General features: G+C 43.3%; 2 protein-coding genes across 3 annotated transcripts in view; one reads left to right on the top strand and one right to left on the bottom strand.

The window, feature by feature from the left end:
* LOC144763730 (lutropin-choriogonadotropic hormone receptor-like) overlaps nt 1–19,748 on the bottom strand; it is a 1,068,475-nt gene that overhangs the window by 114,822 nt on the left and 933,905 nt on the right. The window lies entirely within an intron of this gene.
* GTF2A1L (general transcription factor IIA subunit 1 like) overlaps nt 1–19,748 on the top strand; it is a 1,231,875-nt gene that overhangs the window by 1,176,103 nt on the left and 36,024 nt on the right. The window lies entirely within an intron of this gene.

The raw sequence follows: 19,748 nt of genomic DNA, 5'->3' as shown, positions 1-19,748 counted from the left end.
TCAGCAACAACCCTGTTTATGTAGCTCTTACATAGCCCCCTTTATTAAATGTAATTAAAACGGGCTAAATAGCGATTTTTAGAAAGACAAAGAACGTAACCATAGCTAGCCATCTTTCGGCGCTTACAAATATATCAAAAGGTAAAGAGTAGCGATTTACCTAAAAACAAGGCCAGTCACCGTTGCATGTAGAAATACGTTGCAGAAAAGGCTCTTATGTCTGGTAGCACAAAAGGTGAAGGGTAGTCTCGACTCCCGTTAGAAAGCTAGACCGCCCGCAGTCTGTGAAAACAAACACGGGGGTCAGAATACACATGCATATTATTGCATTGAAAGAACACCAATGCCGGGCTATTCTACATACCTGCTCGATAATAAAGTGCCGCCGTGTATGTGGGTATCCGTGCCTCAATACTGAGATGCACTAAGGGACTCATATTTAAACCCCAAAAGAACGCGCGAAAACTTGCCTAACTGACCCCTGTTATTCACTTCCGGTGTCCAAGTGTGTAGAGATAAATAAAGGACTGAATACACACGTATTTCAATATAGATTACACTATTCAAGGATATAAATCACCATGATTATTCTGGGAAATTGTAATGTTGGGAATACAAACCCCATGATATATTTAATTTATTTTGCCCGGTATCTCAACAACCCGATCGGTATTTGTTTTTACCTAAAACCTGGGGACATATTGTCATTTACTTTTCACTCAACGAAAACTATAGATAGGCAACACTCGATATGTTCTTAGTCACTGTGTTTTTATAAACAACCCATATACTCTCTTTCATCAGCTATTATTCAAAGATGGCGCTCAGTGTAGTTTCTCAGTCGCCATAGAAGGGAGTCGTTTTCTACATATCTCAGCAGATATATATACAACAACAATTAATTACGTAAATATAATAGACATAAGACATTATTTATACAAATTTTCCACAATGCCTATATCCATTAAACATACATCCAAATGTCAAAAGTTGCCAATGTTACATTTCGCTGTCACAGCCAAAAAGATACACTGTGTTTACAAAAAGTTCAATAAAATATACCATTAATTTCCCGTGTACACTAAATCCATTAATATTCAGCATACTCGTTTCTGTTTCTCCTACTAACAATTCAACATTATTTTTATAACATTTTTCATGTGGCATGGTTTATTCTTATATACATCCTGGTAGGAATAATGCTGAATATTTTTGATAATGATTAATCCATTTCTCAATTCTCTAATTTCTCAAGGTCTAATTAAGCGTTCCCATTCTTCTTTGGAATTTTATCCTACTCTTACAGTATTCAGAAAGGAAATATACCACTGCTCACGTGCTTTACGTTTCATTAGTATATTACCACCCCGTTTACCAATCTTAATTTTCTCAACGATAAACCAAGTGAAATCATTTTCACTATGACCCATCTTGAGAAAATGTTCAACCAGGGGCGCTGTTAGCTTTCTAGTTTTAATTGCCGACCTGTGTTCCTGAAACCTAGTTCTTGCTTCTCTCCCAGTTTCCCCAATGTAGCCAAGGCCACACGGACATTGTAGAATATACACAATATTTCTGCTTCTACAATTAGTCAAATAGTTACTCTTTAGTATTTTATCATTGATTTTTAACTCATTGGTTTGTAGGCATTGCGGACAAACATTACATGTACCACAACGAAAATTCCCTACTACTATACTGTTATCGAACGTTCTTTGGGTAACCTTAATTTCTTCACGATATGTGTTAACTAATAAATCTCTGAGATTTTTGTTCTTTTTAAAGGCAAACATAGGTTTCAAATCAAATTGGATAGGACACTTGTTACCGCTTAGCCAGGAGATATATTACTGGGAAACCCTCATAAACGCCGTGATATTCGAGTAGCGGTGTATCTTGTTATCCGCCCCACACAGGCGTTGTGGAAATAGTCATAGGGTCTCTCAAAAAGTAAATTGCCTGCCTCACCCGAGGCAATCTCTGGTGTATCGTGGCAGTGTCCAGAGATAAGAGGGTAACCGGATGGTTAGTATGTACAGTGGCAGGTAAAAATAGTCTCAATCTACAGACTAACTTTTATTCAGGTAGTTGAGTGACTATAATAAAATGTTGGGGTACGCTATTAGGACTAAGTAAGGGGTCCTATGCATATCACTTAATCATACGTCGACATGTTTCAGCTCTGCGGCCCGAAGGTCTATGGAGCTTTCGTCAGGACAAGTAACACAAAACACAACACAAATTAAAATTAGACTTTCACTATTTGTGAAGTAGTTCATTGGTATTGATACCTGGGGTGCTTACCCTCTGTGAATTAGGCTTATTCACCTTTCAATAGGGTAAGGAAGTCTTGAACCTTAAGCGCCCCTCGAACGTTCTCAGACAAATGGTCATAGGCCGCCTCGGGAACAATGTCCGCGTCTTGTGCTGGCTCTGCCTCTGGAACCGAGCACAAGACGCGGACATTGTTCCCGACGCGGCCTATGACCATTTGTCTGAGAACGTTCGAGGGGCGCTTAAGGTTCAAGACTTCCTTACCCTATTGAAAGGTGAATAAGCCTAATTCACAGAGGGTAAGCACCCCAGGTATCAATACCAATGAACTACTTCACAAATAGTGAAAGTCTAATTTTAATTTGTGTTGTGTTTTGTGTTACTTGTCCTGACGAAAGCTCCATAGACCTTCGGGCCGCAGAGCTGAAACATGTCGACGTATGATTAAGTGATATGCATAGGACCCCTTACTTAGTCCTAATAGCGTACCCCAACATTTTATTATAGTCACTCAGCTACCTGAATAAAAGTTAATCTGTAGATTGAGACTATTTTTACCTGCCACTGTACATACTAACCATCCGGTTACCCTCTTATCTCTGGACACTGCCACGATACACCAGAGATTGCCTCGGGTGAGGCAGGCAATTTACTTTTTGAGAGACCCTATGACTATTGCCACAACGCCTGTGTGGGGCGGATAACAAGATACACCGCTACTCGAATATCACGGCGTTTATGAGGGTTTCCCAGTAATATATCTCCTGGCTAAGCGGTAACAAGTGTCCTATCCAATTTGATTTGAAGTACTACGTTTTTTGGGGAACAGATAGGACCTCCTCTTCCCTCCTTTGTGATAAATAAACATAGGTTTCTCCAATTTGGTAGGTTCTTCATGGTTCAAAATGTGCCAGTTTTTATTCACTACATTTTTGATTTGATTACTGATTGTAGACAGCGCCCGAAGAGAGGCCAACGCTACAACGGGAACTCCGGGAGAGGCCAATTCAACCGGGGCCCTCCACAACAGCAGGAGTATATCAACACAAGGAGAAAGCGTTATTGGAGGCCGACAGAGTACCAGTGATTAATCTATCCAATAGGTCCCTTAGTGAGATGGAGATTAGAGTATTAAGTAGGGGCCTTAGTTTTGTTCCTTCTACATATGTTGATCAGTTCCAATTGGAGAAAGATATGCGCTCTTTTTTCAGAAAAGTAAGATTGAAGAGATTCTTTGAGAACAGAGAACCTAGAGACCGCACCAATATTTCAGGACTCAAATTAAAATCTTCATTCACCCCAACATTATCTATGGTTGGAAAAAATATAGAGGCTTTTGAGACAGCGGTTGAGAGTGGCATATTCAATATTTTGGGGAAGCCAAAGAATCCCAGTGCCCACAATATTAGTAAGGAAGAAAGAGTTGCACTCAATTCTCTAAAGGATGATATATCATTGACCATAAAACCCGCAGATAAGGGTGGCGGGATTGTGGTGTTTAACACTATCGATTATGACAAGCGAATGCTGGATTTGTTGGAGGTGGGTGAGCATTACACCCGTACCCATGCAAGTAGTCTGCTCAAAATATCTAAAGATTGTATTGATTTGTTGAACTTAGCAAGGGAATCGAATTGGATATGTGAAGATGAGTTTAATTTCCTTAACAACACTGAACCTAGAATTCCCGCTATATATGGTCTCCCCAAGACTCATAAAGACTTAGAGAATCCACCGATGAGACCGATAGTGAGTAGCATTGGGTCTTTGCTTGAACCAATTAGCAAACATGTAGACCATTTTTTAAGACCGATTGTTTGCAAATTGAGATCCTATGTTAGGGATTCGGCCCATATGATTTCATTGATAGAGGGAATGGACTTCTGTGGAGAGGCTCAGTGTCTGGTTACCCTAGACATTGAGTCTCTCTACACTAACATACCTCAAACTGACACAGTCTTGGTCATTGACCATATACTTGATACCCACGATCTAGGTGGTGCGGGTAAAGAATTAATTATAAGAGGAATTGAACTCATTCTTTTTAACAATGTTTTTTTGTTTAAAGATGAATATTTCAAACAACTAAAGGGGACCAGTATGGGGGCCACTTGTGCCCCGAGTCTGGCCTGCCTTTATGTAGGTGATTTCGAGAACAAACATATCTATAACGAGTTGGCCCCATTTTTTGAAAATGTAGCGGGCTGGTACTGCTACATAGACGATATTTTTTTCATTTGGGACGGTCCTATTGAGAACTTAAGAGATTTCTTAGCATGGCTCAATTTGGGCGATCCTAATCTGAGATTCACCTCTACATACAGCACTATGAGTGTTGATTTTCTGGACATTACAATTAAGAATGTCAATGGCTCTTTGGAAGTCGAGCTTTTCACTAAGCCAACTGCAAAAAATACACTTTTGCATTTTTCAAGCTTCCATCCCAAAACCCAAAGAAGAGAGCATTCCGTTCAGCCAATTCCTCCGTCTACGGAGGAATTGTTTGGACTTGAGGGACTTCTATAAACATTCTGAAACCTTAAGGAAGAAATTTAAGGATAGAGGCTATCCAAAAAAACTACTTCCCCATTCAATGAAGAGGGCTAGATTTTATGATCGAGATGCTCTTGTCCATAAGCAAGAAAAAAAGAAAGAACCATCAACTAAAATTGTATTTGTCAGTAAATTTTCTACAATCAGTAATCAAATCAAAAATTTTGTGAATAAAAACTGGCACATTTTGAACCATGAAGAACCTACCAAATTGGAGAAACCTATGTTTGCCTTTAAAAAGAACAAAAATCTCAGAGCTTTATTAGTTAACACATATCGTGAAGAAATTAAGGTTACCCAAAGAACGTTCGATAACAGTATAGTAGTAGGGAATTTTCGTTGTGGTACATGTAATGTTTGTCCCCAATGCCTACAAACCAATGAGTTAAAAATCAATGATAAAACACTAAAGAGTAACTGTTTGACTAATTGTAGAAGCAGAAATATTGTGTATCTTCTACAATGTCCGTGTGGCCTTGGCTACGTTGGGGAAACTGGGAGAGAAGCAAGAACTAGGTTTCAGGAACACAGGTCGGCAATTAAAACTAGAAAGCTAACAGCGCCCCTGGTTGAACATTTTCTCAAGATGGGTCATAGTGAAAATGATTTCACTTGGTTTATCGTTGAGAAAATTAAGACTGGTAATATACTAATGAAACGTAAAGCACGTGAGCAGTGGTATATTTCCTTTCTGAATACTGTAAGAGTAGGATTAAATTCCAAAGAAGAATGGGAATGCTTAATTAGACCTTGAGAAATTAGAGAATTGAGAAATGGATTAATCATTATCAAAAATATTCAGCATTATTCCTACCAGGACGTATATAAGAATAAACCATGCCACATGAAAAATGTTATAAAAATAATGTTGAATTGTTAGTAGGAGAAACAGAAACGAGTATGCTGAATATTAATGGATTTAGTGTACACGGGAAATTAATGGTATATTTTATTGAACTTTTTGTAAACACAGTGTATCTTTTTGGCTGTGACAGCGAAATGTAACATTGGCAACTTTTGACATTTGGATGTATGTTTAATGGATATAGGCATTGTGGAAAATTTGTATAAATAATGTCTATTATATTTACGTAATTAATTGTTGTTGTATATATATCTGCTGAGATATGTAGAAAACGACTCCCTTCTATGGCGACTGAGAAACTACACTGAGCGCCATCTTTGAATAATAGCTGATGAAAGAGAGTATATGGGTTGTTTATAAAAACACAGTGACTAAGAACATATCGAGTGTTGCCTATCTATAGTTTTCGTTGAGTGAAAAGTAAATGACAATATGTCCCCCGTTTTTAGGTAAAAACAAATACCGATCGGGTTGTTGAGATACCGGGCAAAATAAATTAAATATATCACGGGTTTGTATTCCCAACATTACAATTTCCCCGTACAATTTCCCAGAATAATCATGGTGATTTATATCCTTGAATAGTGTAATCTATATTGAAATACGTGTGTATTTAGTCCTTTATCTATCTTTACACACTTGGACACCGGAAGTGAATAACAGGGGTCAGTTACGCAAGTTTTCGCGCGTTCTTTTGGGGTTTAAATATGAGTCCCTTAGTGCATCTCAGTATTGAGGCACGGATACCCACATACACGGCGGCACTTTATTATCGAGCAGGTATGTAGAATAGCCCGGCATTGGTGTTCTTTCAATGCAATAATATGCGTGTATATTCTGACCCCCGTGTTTGTTTTCACAGACTGCGGGCGGTGTAGCTTTCTAACGGGAGTCGAGACTACCCTTCACCTTTTGTGCTACCAGACATAAGAGCCTTTTCTGCAACGTATTTCTACGTGCAACGGTGACTGGCCTTGTTTTTAGGTAAATCGCTACTCTTTACCTTTTGATATATTTGTAAGCGCCGAAAGATGGCTAGCTATGGTTACGTTCTTTGTCTTTCTAAAAATCGCTATTTAGCCCGTTTTAATTACATTTAATAAAGGGGGCTATGTAAGAGCTACATAAACAGGGTTGTTGCTGATCTTAGTTAATTACAACTAATGTAAAGGGGAATATAACTCAGAGTACGACAGCATTTAATACATTATGGCTGGCTATTCAACATTAGTGTATTGCCAATGTATATATATATTATCAGAGTATAGATGTTTTTATAAAGGCACAGTACTCGCTTTTCAAAATTAAATGAACTCCCATGGAGAAATAAACACGGGGTCATAGGATTTTCCCTTTATCTATTTTTAGAATTATAGAGACCCATGGTGTATATCCGCCAAGCCACCTTGTGCCGAATCTAAAGGAAAATTTAATAGGTGAGCTTTATGAATATTATGGGATCAATGTCAGGCCACATGGCTTTAATACAGCATAATATCACTGATATATTAAATAATCTTTTAGGCGTCTCCATTCAATGTGTACCAACTTATCAAGAATGTTGGGATAAAGCATTAGAAGATCTTGGAGTGCCCTTATCGTCTCAAGTGAGGTAAATCTTGTGTTTTTGTAGTACCCAAAGGAAGTTTTTAATGTTCATAATAAATGAGTACTCAATGACATGATACATAACACTAGTCCAAGAGAATTTATCTTAAGAGGTGTGAATATGTTCATATGCCCTTGTAGAATGCATGTTCTTGTTTGAATTGATCTAGATGTAACTAGATATTTGCTTTTGACTATGTGTCATTAACATATACGTAAATGAAAATCTGGTTGGTTTGAATGTATTGTTTGGTAACTAGCGAGAGCATTGCATTAGCTGATGATGTAATTATGATTTAGATAAGGTGTATCTTATATTGTACGTTTTTTATTTGCAGATATACCTGTAGAATGTGGGAATTTGTATATTTTAATCCTGAAGAAGATGCTGGCTTGTAATCAAATTGCCAAAACCGAAACGCGTCGATGCCATTCTGAATTGTGACACGCTAAGTCATTGGACTATACTACTTCTCCATTTCAAAGATATTTGCACAAAAATTGGAGTTTGATTTAATTAAGTCTGACTATTGTGTCCCGTTCCATTTTAATTAGAAACATCTTCTATGTTTTATTCCTACTGTGCCAATATTATCTTTTGTGTAATCATTTTTATGTATTAGGATATGTGCATTATCATTTTACTGTATTTCTGCTTTTTATGAATGTTATAATTAATTGTACACGTTTTTAATTTCCGACTATTTTTGCATCATCTTCGCTCTTGCCAGACTGAATTGATTGAAAGGAATTTGTTTGATGAGGTTGAACGTGTATCATCTTTTGTAATTCGTCCAAAGGGGATATTATACTTGACTTACTGATATATTGAAGTAGTGCACAGTGGAGTGGCATAGAGTAGAATAGTGTAGAGTGTAGTATTGTACAAAGGAGTTGCATACAGTGGAGTAGCATATAGTGGAGGGGCATACAGTTGAGTTCCGTAGACTGGAGTGCTGTAGACTGGAGTGCCGGAGACTGGAGTGGCATAGAGTGTAATAGTGTACACTAGGGTGGTGTACAGTGGATAAGTGTAGAGTTCAGTGGCATAGAGTGTAGTGTGGTAATTGTTGTAGTGTGTGTGTGAATAGTGTAAGTAGTTATATATTTATTTATTTATTTGAAAAGTTTCATAAAGTGTGAACATGATCCTAACGGGTATCAGAGGGCTGTACAAAGTGGTGAGAGTACGAATAAACCAACACAACGGCACAAATGATGTAGTTAAACACGCTGTCAAAAAAAGGGGGGAAACAATCAAGGTCAGGGGTAGGGGAGTCATTCAGTCTGGAGGGCCCAGTACAGGTTCAGAAGGTAACAAGAACAAGATAACAAGTGAACAGACAAGAATAAAATAAATCGAACCAACAGTATAAAATAAGTATCACATCTGTAGAAAGAGGGGGCTTGAGAAGGTGTACATTTAATGCTGTTTGTCTTTAATGCTGTTTATGTTCAATCAAGATTAGCCATTTGATGTGTTTCTTGAAAGATGCAGTGGATGGATTAGATCTGATCTCGGGAGGAAGAGCGTTCCAAATTCTTGGAGCAAGACCGGTGAAGGCACGATTGTAAATTTGTTTCTTTTTTAATATGGTAGGTTTCAAAAGTAGGGTGGACGTACTTCTTAAGTTCCGACATGAGCCAGATAGTTCAAGCTTTTTAGCAAAGTAAACCAGGGTGTTGTAATATATGGCTTTATGCGTCAAGCAAGCTATCTTGAAACGTATCTTTTCTTTAATAAAAAGACAATTTAGTTGAATAAGGTCAGGGGTGATGTGGTCATGCTTTCTGGAGCCTGTAATGAGCCTGGCCGATGCGTTTAGAGTGGCTCTGAGCGGAGCCAAACTAGCCCTAGGTAGCCCAGCAAGGGTCACCAAAACATATTTCAGACGAGAGGTAACCAGGGATTGAACTGCCGGCTGGATGTCCTCAGGCGGAAGGAAAGGCTTGATTTTTGGAGCTGACTATTGGCTCCTCCAATAGTTGCACTGATGTGAGCTTGCATATTTAGGTATTTGTCCGTTAAGAGCAGTGAGTTGTTTAGGCGAGTCCAGGGTAGGTGCAGAGTGGTTGTGGGGGGCAATCAGAAGGAATTCTGTTTTGAGAGTATTTAATAAAAGATGGTTCTGGGCTAGCCATTGTTGAGTTTGTAGGAGTGCATCATTTAAAGGTTTTATGTCCTCTGGAGAGGAGATCTTCAAGTACAGTTGCATGCCATCAGCATACATGTGGTAATGAATGTTAGAACGGTTCAGAATATCAGTAATTGGTTCCATAAGAAGGTTGAAAAGAGTGGGCAAGAGTGCGGATCCTTGAGCAACTCCAATCGTGACAGGGGTACTGGTTGCAAGGGAATGGTTAACTTTGATTATTTGTGTGTGGTTATCTAAGAAAGAGGCAAACCAATTTAAGAACGGGCCCGAGAGACCCATCCCATGTAGAAGAAGAGCAATCAAGTTTTCATGTTTAATGGTGTCAAATGCTGAGGACAGGTCAAGAAGGATCAGATGACAAGGGACATTTTGATCAATGGATCTCAGGGCTTCATCAACAATGTGAGTTTGTGCTGTTTCAGTACTGTGCCGACAGGTAGAGGTCAAGGAGTTGAAATTTCTCTGTGTTTGCAGAGGTGCGTGTGGACGCATTTCTCGAGCAATTTAGCTTGAGTCATAATGCTGGTGATAGGCCGGAAGTTGTTAGGATCAGCTAAATCAGTGTTGGGCTTCTTAGGGATGGGAGTGACTTGACCAATCTTGAGGCAATCAGGGATCCTCCCTTGCAAGAGAGATTCATGAATGATCCGGGACCAAAGAGGGAGAAAGGCCGAATTGAGATCTTCAAAAAACTTAGCAGGTAGTGGACGCCATAGAGTGAAGCAGCTCTGTGTTATATGGAAGGAGAAAGGAATTCCTACCGAAGGTTCCGTAAGTTCAACCAATAATGCGGTGTAGTTCAGAGGCCACAAAATGGGAGTGGCAGGTTGTAGCTCTAGTTCAATTTATCGTGCCTTTTCTGAGAAGTCCTCCCCACTAGGAAGGGAGGTCATGGGTGTCGAGGTATGGTTGGAAGAGTGATTAGCTTGTTGCTTGATGATTTCAAAGAGCTTCTTGGGTCAATTTTTAGCACCATCCAGCTGAGCCCTGAAATGGTCTGTTTTAGGAATGCAAATGTGTTTGTTGTAGGTACTTCTCACCTTCCTTAACTGCATGAGGCTTGTAGTGAAGGGCAGGTTTCTCCAAAGCCTCTCTGAGATCCTAAGTTTGCGACATTCATCATTTAGGGAACCATTAAACTAAAGTTTGGATTGTTCGAGTGGAATCCTTGAGTTGCTTTGGCGCAATAGTTTAGAAAATATTAGCCACAGAGCTAATGTAATGATCAGAAAGATCGTCCAGGTTGGCCATGTTAGGGGGTGGCAGAAGCCTATTCTTGATGATGGAAGTTAGAACATTAATGTTGATGTCTCTCCGATTGCGAGTCAGTTGTTTAGCTTTAAGAGGTTGGCTTTGTCTGCGCGTGAACTTTTCCAGGATGTTGAAGGACATTTGATGATGATCCAACCAGTCACAGGGTAGAATGTCGCCCAGTTGTATGATGTTGTCTCTAGCTATGATAAGGTTGAGGGTGGTGCCCTTGTTGTGGGTAGGTCCCTTACAGATCTGTGAGAAATATATTGTGTGGCAATATACCTCAGTAAGTTCGCAGTGCACCGAGGTACATACAGATACGAAGTCAGAATGTGATTGGCTAATGGCTGTGTTTACCAAAGGTAAATCTCAGCCATGTAGTGTTTAGCAAAGTTTGGCTATGTTTTATGTTTCGTTGTGTTCTGAGTTAGTGTCTTGGATATAGGTAAGTAGTACATTTTATGGTTGTTTACTACCTATTACTTCTTTATTAAAGTGATAATTGGTCAAGAAATGAATCCATCACTTTCTAGAACGTATCCGCCAGTATCCTCGTCTCTGTGTCTGTGGGTATCGTCAGCCGGGCAGGCAGGGGGACCCGGTTTGGGGGGGGATCAGTAAACAAACTTGCAGGGTCCCAGGTGGAGGACAAAACTGGTGAAAAGAACATTGTTGTAACCTATTAGAGGCATCCAAATCAGCGCCCTCCTCGTGGCTTTGCTGGCGTGGGATAATTCACTAAGGGTTGAGGGGCCTCTGAAGAGACTTGAGGCACTGCGGGGTCCGCTTGAGCCCCTGCTATTTTGGCACATGCTTGCGCAAAGTTAGTTACGCGACCCCCAGCGTATTCTCTAACTGCATCGAAACGTCGTCGACTCTATTGCACCATATGTTTGTTTGAACTCACGAATTGTGTAAAACAATGGGTTGCTATGATTGAATTGTAGTCTGTAAAACTGAATAATAGTACAGACCGCTTTTGTGCGCTTTTACATAATTGTTTTGTCACCTGTTTTGTCTTGTCCTCTGTGGGTCACAGGCTGTGCCCACTTTTGTATATGTGCTATATTTACAAATTTAACACGAAAAATTGAAAAATAAATACCTGTCCGGCTGGACAGAGGTCATATATACTATTTAGTATATGTCTATTATTCGCGTGATCCTTAACCACTAGGGTCCTCTGTTCTGTACAATGCGCAAAGGAGAGGCACTGTCTAGAGGAGCATAATCCTTGCCTCCGGTGCTAACATAAAAGTCAGTATGTGATTGGCTAATGCTGTATTTACCAAAGGTAAAAGGCAGCCATGTAGTGCTTAGCACAGATTGCCCATGTTTTGTGTTTTGCTGCGTTCTGAGTTAAGGTCTTAGATATAGGTAAGTAGTACATTCTATGGTTGTTTACACTACCAATTACCACTTTATTAAATGGTTAATCAGAAGAGAAATGTATTTATTTATTTTTTTTATTTATTTTTTTTAATTCTTTTTATTGGTATAAAGGCACGTGCTGTACATATAGGAGAATACGCGAACCGTAGTTCGACAGTCAAATACAATATGAATATAATGTGATACTGCCTCAGTACATGCAGTCATATAGTGAATATTACTTAAACAATAAGCTAGTAGGGTTCAGCTATGCATCCACACTTCAATAATTGCCGCACAATGAATATGTCTTCCATTTCCTGTGTAGCAATATTACAAGTTTCCTAACATTAACATTTAACAGTAACATGAGTCATCACAAGTTGACAGTCTGAATTTGTGTCCACCAAGTTGACAGCTACATCGTCAATCCCTCTTCTTCCCGGCCCGTAAAACCGGTACAGTATGGTAACTCGCTCGTCTTATTGAAGCCGAGTGATTCAACACCCATTCGTCTAGTCATCCTCCCCCTCCGAGTCCAGGTCTTCATCTTCAGGCAGGGGTACACAGAGCTCCCCCCTATACATATTCCATGCTGTCCATACCTTGTTCCATTTGCGTGGGCATGCTCTGAGTACATACACCGCCCTTTCTGTTATCATCAGCACGTCCATATTTTTAGCCCACCTGCTGACCGTTGGAAGTTCCGGTGCCCCCCACTTCCGAGCAATATCCCGTTTCGCTACAGTAATGGCCAGTGTAGCCCATAGCTGCCCGTATCTATCCAGATCGTTAGGCTCCCAGATGTTTAATAGGCATTTGCGAGGTTCGGGTAGTATTGAGACTTTAAGTGATTGCGAGACAGTGAGCATAACCTGCCTCCAGAATTCCTGTATCATGGGGCACTCCCATAATGTATGAAACAGTGTCCCCTCCTCCCCACAACCTCTAAGACAAAAGGGGTGGGGTGCTTTATGTATTTTGTGAAGTAGCGTCCTAGTGTAATAAATGCGGTGGAGGATTTTCAATTGCACCAACCTAAATTTAGCTGAGATGCCAACTTCTCTCGGGGAGGCCAGGGCCGCATTCCACTCTGACTCATCAACTCCGCCCAACTCTCCCACCCATCTCTCTTGCAGTTTCAATGTGGGATCCTCTAAGTTATTTACCAGTTTTTTATATGTGAGGGAAGTTGCGCTTTGCTGCAGAAAGTCAGTCAGTAGTCTATCCTCTAGCGGCGAGGAGTCCGGTACATCAGTGCCTGCTGGGATAGCTTGCAGCAGAGCGTGCCGAATTTGCACATATCGAAATGTTTTGGTGGGGCTCAGGCCATACTGGCGTTGGAGCTGTGGAAAGGAAATCACCGTTCCTTTGTCCCACAGGTCTCCAACCGTGGAGATCCCTATGTAATCCCACTGCGTGAATCCTTTACATGATCTGAGGTTCCCTAGAGACTTCGTGTCCCACAACGGTGTCATTTAGGTGATTTTCCCCTTCCAGCCCAACCGTGCTAGTGCAACATGCCATAGGGCCGCTGTGTGCTGCGTCGGTCCCGTCAGCCTCTTGACGCGCGGCTTGTCATACAGCACCGTTAGCATGCCTTCTGTCCCCAGCTGTGACCAGTCCACCTTGTACGCCGGGTCAGCTCTCGGGGCGTGGATCCACTGGTTAACGACTTTGAGCTGGGCCGCCCAGTAGTACACTTGAACGTTGGGTAGAGCAATGCCTCCCTCATACCAGCTTCTCACCAGCTTATCATAAGCTATACGTGTCGGGCCATTATTCCACAGCAGGTTCGAGACTAGAGCCGCTACTTGTTGGAAGTATCGTGGCGCGACAGGATACGGGGTGTTTTCTAGTACGTAGAGGAATCGGGGGAGCGCCATCATTTTATATAAAGCTGCTCTCCCGAGGAGGGTCAGTGGCAGGGTTGCCCAGTGCTTTATGGCTGTGCGTAGGCGTTCTAGAGGCGGTCGTAAGTTTGCGTCAAAGAAGTCAGTGGCATTATTTGTAATGGTGATGCCCAAATATTTGAAGGAGTGCGACGTTAGTGTCAGGGGGCATTCCGCCTGTAACCTCGGTTCCGGACCTTTCAGTACGTATATCACCGATTTGGACCAGTTCAGGGTATAACCTGATGACCTCCCGTGTGTATTACAGAGATTCAGCAGGGCTGGGATACCGTTGTCGGGGTCAACCATATATATGAGCATATCATCCGCGTATAAGGAGATTCTGTCTTCCCATCCATCCTCCCACGCGATGCCTTTAAGCAACGGTGTTGTTCTAATCAGAATTGCCAGGGGCTCCAGTACTAGCGCAAAAAGCAATGGCGATAGCGGGCACCCCTGCCTAGTCCCCCGTTCCAACGGGAATGTGTGTGAGATGTGACCGTTCACTACCACTTGCGCCACTGGTTTTGTGTAAAGTAGTCGTATCCATGCGACATACTTTGGTCCAAACCCCATACGTGTTAGGACTGCAAAAAGGTACTCCCATTCCACTAGATTGAAAGCCATTTTGGCATCAAGGGAGAGAATCACTGCCCTTTCCGAGAGAAGGTGTGCCCGAGCCAGGACCCCATGGACCCTCCTGAGATTCAGCGCCGTACTCCTGTGGGGCATAAAGCCTGACTGGTCAGGGTGGATCAGTGTCGGCAGGTGTTGCATCAGACGGATGGCTAGTAATTTTGCCAGGACCTTGGCCTCTACGTTCAGGAGGGAAATTGGACGGTACGAGGCGCATTCGGTCGGGGGCTTGCCCGCCTTTGGTATAGCCACAATTGAAGCTGTGCGCTGGTCTAACGGCAATTCCGCCTTATCTCGGCTCCCCAGATACATGTCCAGGAGTGGTTTGCTGAGGACGGACGCCATCGACTTATACCATTTCACGGGTAATTCGTTAGGGCCCAGTGCTTTACCAGACCGCAACGCCTGTATCGCTAACTGAATTTCATCCTCAGTCGGGTCAACCTCCAGCTCTCGCATTGCTTCCTGTGGGAGCTCGGGGATTTCAATGTGTTCGAGTGAGATGGACGCCGCCGTGGCGGTGATGTTGCGTTCTGGGTTATATATCGCTTGAAAATGACGCGCCAGGGTGCGTACTATTTCTTCCGGATGTGTCTGCAGCTGTCCGTCCTGTGTGGAAAGCCTTTGTATTCCTCTATTGCTCCCTCCTCTCTTATCTAACCACGCCAGCATTTTCCCGGCTTTATCGCCTACATCATAAATTCTATGTGTCGTGTGAGCGATGTGGTCTTGAACTGTTGTTTTAAGGTGGGCCTGGTATTGTTGATGTCGCAGCTGTAGTGAGTGCGCTGAGGCCTGTGTGGGGTTTGCCATGTGAGCGGTGTTTGCGTTGTGAAGTAGCAGCTCTAGCTCTGTGAGTTCCCGCCGGGCTTCTCGTTTGTGACCTGCGACTGCCGCAATTGCTACACCTCTTAGGACCGTTTTGTACGCCTCCCACAGGACCACGGGAGAGGAGACCATACCAGTGTTTTCTGTAAAGTAGTGTGTGGTTGCTGATTTGAGTTTCTTCCTAATCTCAGGGATTTTTAAGTAGTTTGGGTATAGTGGGTAGAGCCTGGCACATTTTTTCTCTTTGGTGGTGAGTGCGAGAGATATGGGTGAATGGTCAGAAATGCCCCGTGGCAGGATCTCTATTTTGTCCACTGTCCCCAGGCCAACCCCTAGGAATAGAAAATAGTCTATACGTGACATGCTATTGTGCACAGCGGAGTAAAACGTGTACTGTGTCGTCGCGGGATGCAATTGCCGCCACACGTCCGCTATGCCCATTGCGTTTAGAAAGTCAGGGAGGGTGGCCGTTCCCCGGGGGCGGTCTCTGACGGGGTAGGTATCCAACCTGGGGTCGATAATTGCATTGAGGTCCCCACCTATGATTGTGTCCCCGTCTGGGAGGTCTAGGAGGAAATTACCTAGGGCGGGTAACGCAATAGAGTGAAGCGCTGGGGGGATGTATACGGACACCACATTAAGGGGCCTCCCTTCCCATTGGCCGATTAACGCTGCGAATCGGCCCTGGTCATCCGATTTGCGGTGTTGTACCATAAAGGGTGACGACTTTTTCATAAGTATCCCCACCCCCCTGGAACCCGTCGTAAATTCTGCATGCACTGCCATCACATATCCGCGTCTATCAAGCGCCTTGCATGTCGTTCCCGAGAGGTGCGTTTCTTGGAGCATCACTAGGTCAGGGTTCTGGCGCCTAATGGCCTGCAGGACTAAACCCCTCTTTATTTTGTCCCCCAGACCCCGGACATTCCAAGTGAGCAGGCGCAATGGGGGCACATCTATCGCCGCTTGGGCGCCCTCAGTGGGTGTAATGTGTAACCGCTGGGCCATTGGATCGCCCGGATAGAGTTCTGGATAGGGTGTCACCAGATTCAATATGGGTGTGGCGGTTCCGGACAGTGCCGTGGTGTAGCTTTGCATCAGACGTAGTCGTGTACCTTGTGGCATGTGTGATGACTATTAACATTAACATCAACTGTAAAACTCCCCTCCCTTCCCCCCTCCCTGCTCTCCTGCTCCACGGACATATCCCCGCCCGCATCCCCAACTTCGCAGAGTGCTTTAACCCCTTCCCAACTGTCTTACTTGCGAGAAATTTATTTTTAATGTATTTTTCAATTATAAGTACAGTTTTACAGCAGTTTAGGGAGAACTGTGTATTTTGTTAAAAAAAATGCTTTAACCCCTTCCATGATCATGACGGAATGGTTCAGTCATGACTACAAGTGCTAGTGTGCTCATGACGGAACCCTTCTGTTATGACCACACTTGCAAAAAATCCCTCTGCTGTAAACAGAAGAGGGATTTTCCTTTATTTTTCTTTTTTTTTCTTTGGGAGGTGGGAAAGAGCTTGCCCAACCTCCCAAAGCATGATTTGAGTTTTCATTGTAATGATGATCATGCGCATGGCACGCTGTCGTCATTACAATGAAAAGGAAACTGGAACTTAGTTTCAGTTTCACAGTTTTGGTGCTTGTTCAGCTATCTTAGCCCCCCCAGCACCGTAACACATGGGAGAGGTATCGTTGAAAAATGGAGAATCTCTTATTTCCAATGGTACTCTTCCCTAGCCCTAGTGGATCCCTGCTTGGGATTGCCCCAGGAGGGCTATCCCCAAGCAGGGACCCACCCACTAGCCACCAGGGAGGGGGGAACAGACCCTTGGGCAAGGACCTTTGCTCCCCCCACAACATTTTGCCACAGACAGTCTTTCTGCCCTCCCGAGGAGCAGATGGGACAGTAGCCCCAATCTGCCCCCTGGGAGGGGGCAGAAGGCACCCTAGACGCAAGGGATAATTTTTGTATATACCATCGAACCCCCCAAAGAAGGAAAAATACTTTCTGCCCCCACCCCCCAGGAGGCAGATGGGGCAATAGCCCCTGATCTGCCCTTGGAGGGGGCAGAAAGCCCAGTAAGCACTATGGATTTTTTAAATATATGTCGGGGTGGGGGTAGCCCAGAATGGGCTTGCCAATGCCCCCTCCACCCCCAAAAAATGCCTCAGTCTTTCTGCCCCCCTGGGAGACAGGTAGGGGCAGTAGCCCCATATCTAGCCCCAGGAGGGGGCAGCAAACACACTAGGCACCAGTTTTTTTTTCATACATTGGGGTAAGGGCTGCCCAGAATGGGCATGCCAATACTCCCACCCCACCCCCCCCCCAAAATTGCCACAGTTTTTCTGCCCCCAGGAGGCATATGGGGGCAATAGCGCCTTATCTGCCCCCTCAGGGGGCAGAAAGCCCACTAGGTACCAGGGGCAGATTTGTTTCAAAATTCAGGAGTGGGAGCTGCCCAAAATGGGAATGCCAATGCCCCCACCCCCAAACAAAGATGCCACCGTCTTTCTGCCGCCCCCCCCCCCCCCTGGAGGCAGATGGGGACAGTAGCCCCTGATCTTCCTCCTGGGGAGGCAGAGAGCCCACTAGGCACCCTGCGATTAAGCTGTCATTTTTATACATAGGGGTGGGGGCTGCCCAGAATGGGCATCCCAATGTCCCCACCCCCACAAAAATAGCCACAGTCTTTCTGCCCCCCTTGGGGGCATAACGGGGCAATAGCCCCCAATTTCCCCCTCTCCCCAGGGCGGCAGAAAGCCCACTAGGATGTGGCGACTTGTGTGGCTCTCACTAGGTTCTGTTATGCAGAATCTCTTGCAAACCTCAAACTTTGTAAGACAAAAAACCCTTTCCTCAAATTTCTGTGAAAGAAAATTCTGGAATCTGTGTAGATCCACAAGTTTCCACCCACACCGCCTTCCCCAGAGTCTTCTGGTAAAAATTATACCTCACTTGTGTGGGTAGGCCTAGCGCCTGCGATAGGAAACAACTGAAACCGCAAAGTTGCAGAACCACATTTTTCAATTAAAACTGACCCTTTTTTTTTGTAAAGTGCCTAGCTGTAGATTCTGAACCATAGCTCTGCCGGCACCTAGGGAAACTGAGCAAACCTACACTTTCTTTTTAAACTTGACACCCAGGGGAATCAAGGATGAGGTGACTTGTGTGTCTCTCACCAGGTTCTGTTACCCAGACTCCCTTACAAACCTCAAACTTTAAAAAAAAGAAACATTGTCCTCATATATCTGTGATGGAAAGTTCTGGCATCTGCGTGGATCCACAAAATTCGCCGCATTCACCAAAGGCTTTCGATGAAAATGATACCTCACTAGTGTGGGTAGAATTAGTGCCCGCGACGGCCCAAAACGCAACTTGGACACGCCACATTTTTACAGTGAAAACTGACCTTCTCTTGACAAAGTGCCTAGCTGTAGATTTTGAACCCTAGCTCAGCCAGCACCTAGGGAAACCCAGTAAACCTCTACATTTCGGAAACTAGACGCCCAGGAAAATCCAGGATGGGGTGACTTGTGTGTCTGTCACCAGGTTCTCTTACCCAGAATTACTTGCAAACATCAAACTTTGTCCAGAAAAAAACATATTTTCCTTACATTTTTGTGATGTAAAGTTCTGGAATTTGCATGGATCAACACAATTCCTCCCACCCTGCATTCCCCAAAGTCTTCTGAGAAAAAATGTACATATATACACAGTGTTGTCTTCAATGATGTAATTTCATATGTTGGAGTGATGTTTCCAGTAGGGTCATAGAACATAGAATGAGTAATGTACTTTTGGAGGTAATTAGCAGTGCATGAAGAGCCTATTGCCAGGCCCTATTCACAACCCTTGCTGGCAGCCAACCCCACCTTGCACACAGAGCAGCAGGGAGTTGGGTGCATGGCCTGGCGCCAGTAACCCGCACTCTAGCCTCCGATGGCACGCACAGCTGATTATGAATAACAATATAAATGGTGTAATTGTAAGGCAAGCATACTGGCTCTGTAAACAATGTCACCAATAACTAATCAGATTTATATTTCATGAATTTACGCATTGCAATTATTATTAAAAGTGATTGTCATAAAAGATTTGGAATGAAGCCTTTAAAAAAAACTAAAACATTGTCAGTCTTTTAACATTTTTCAAGGCACAAAGTACAATCATGGGACCACCGACTAAAGGTCTCTGCCCTCCAGCTGAAGAGCATACAGCTCTAGCTCAGAGTACTTTTAAGAAGTATGGTAAGCTTTCCTGGGGTATATGATGCCCCACAGTCTGGCCGGCTCCCCAGCA

Source organism: Lissotriton helveticus, chromosome 6 (assembly GCF_964261635.1).
Source record: "Lissotriton helveticus chromosome 6, aLisHel1.1, whole genome shotgun sequence".
In the NCBI taxonomy this organism is placed as follows: Eukaryota; Metazoa; Chordata; class Amphibia; order Caudata; family Salamandridae; genus Lissotriton; species Lissotriton helveticus.
Note: the sequence above shows the minus strand (reverse complement) of the source record. Positions and strands in the feature narration are given on the sequence as shown.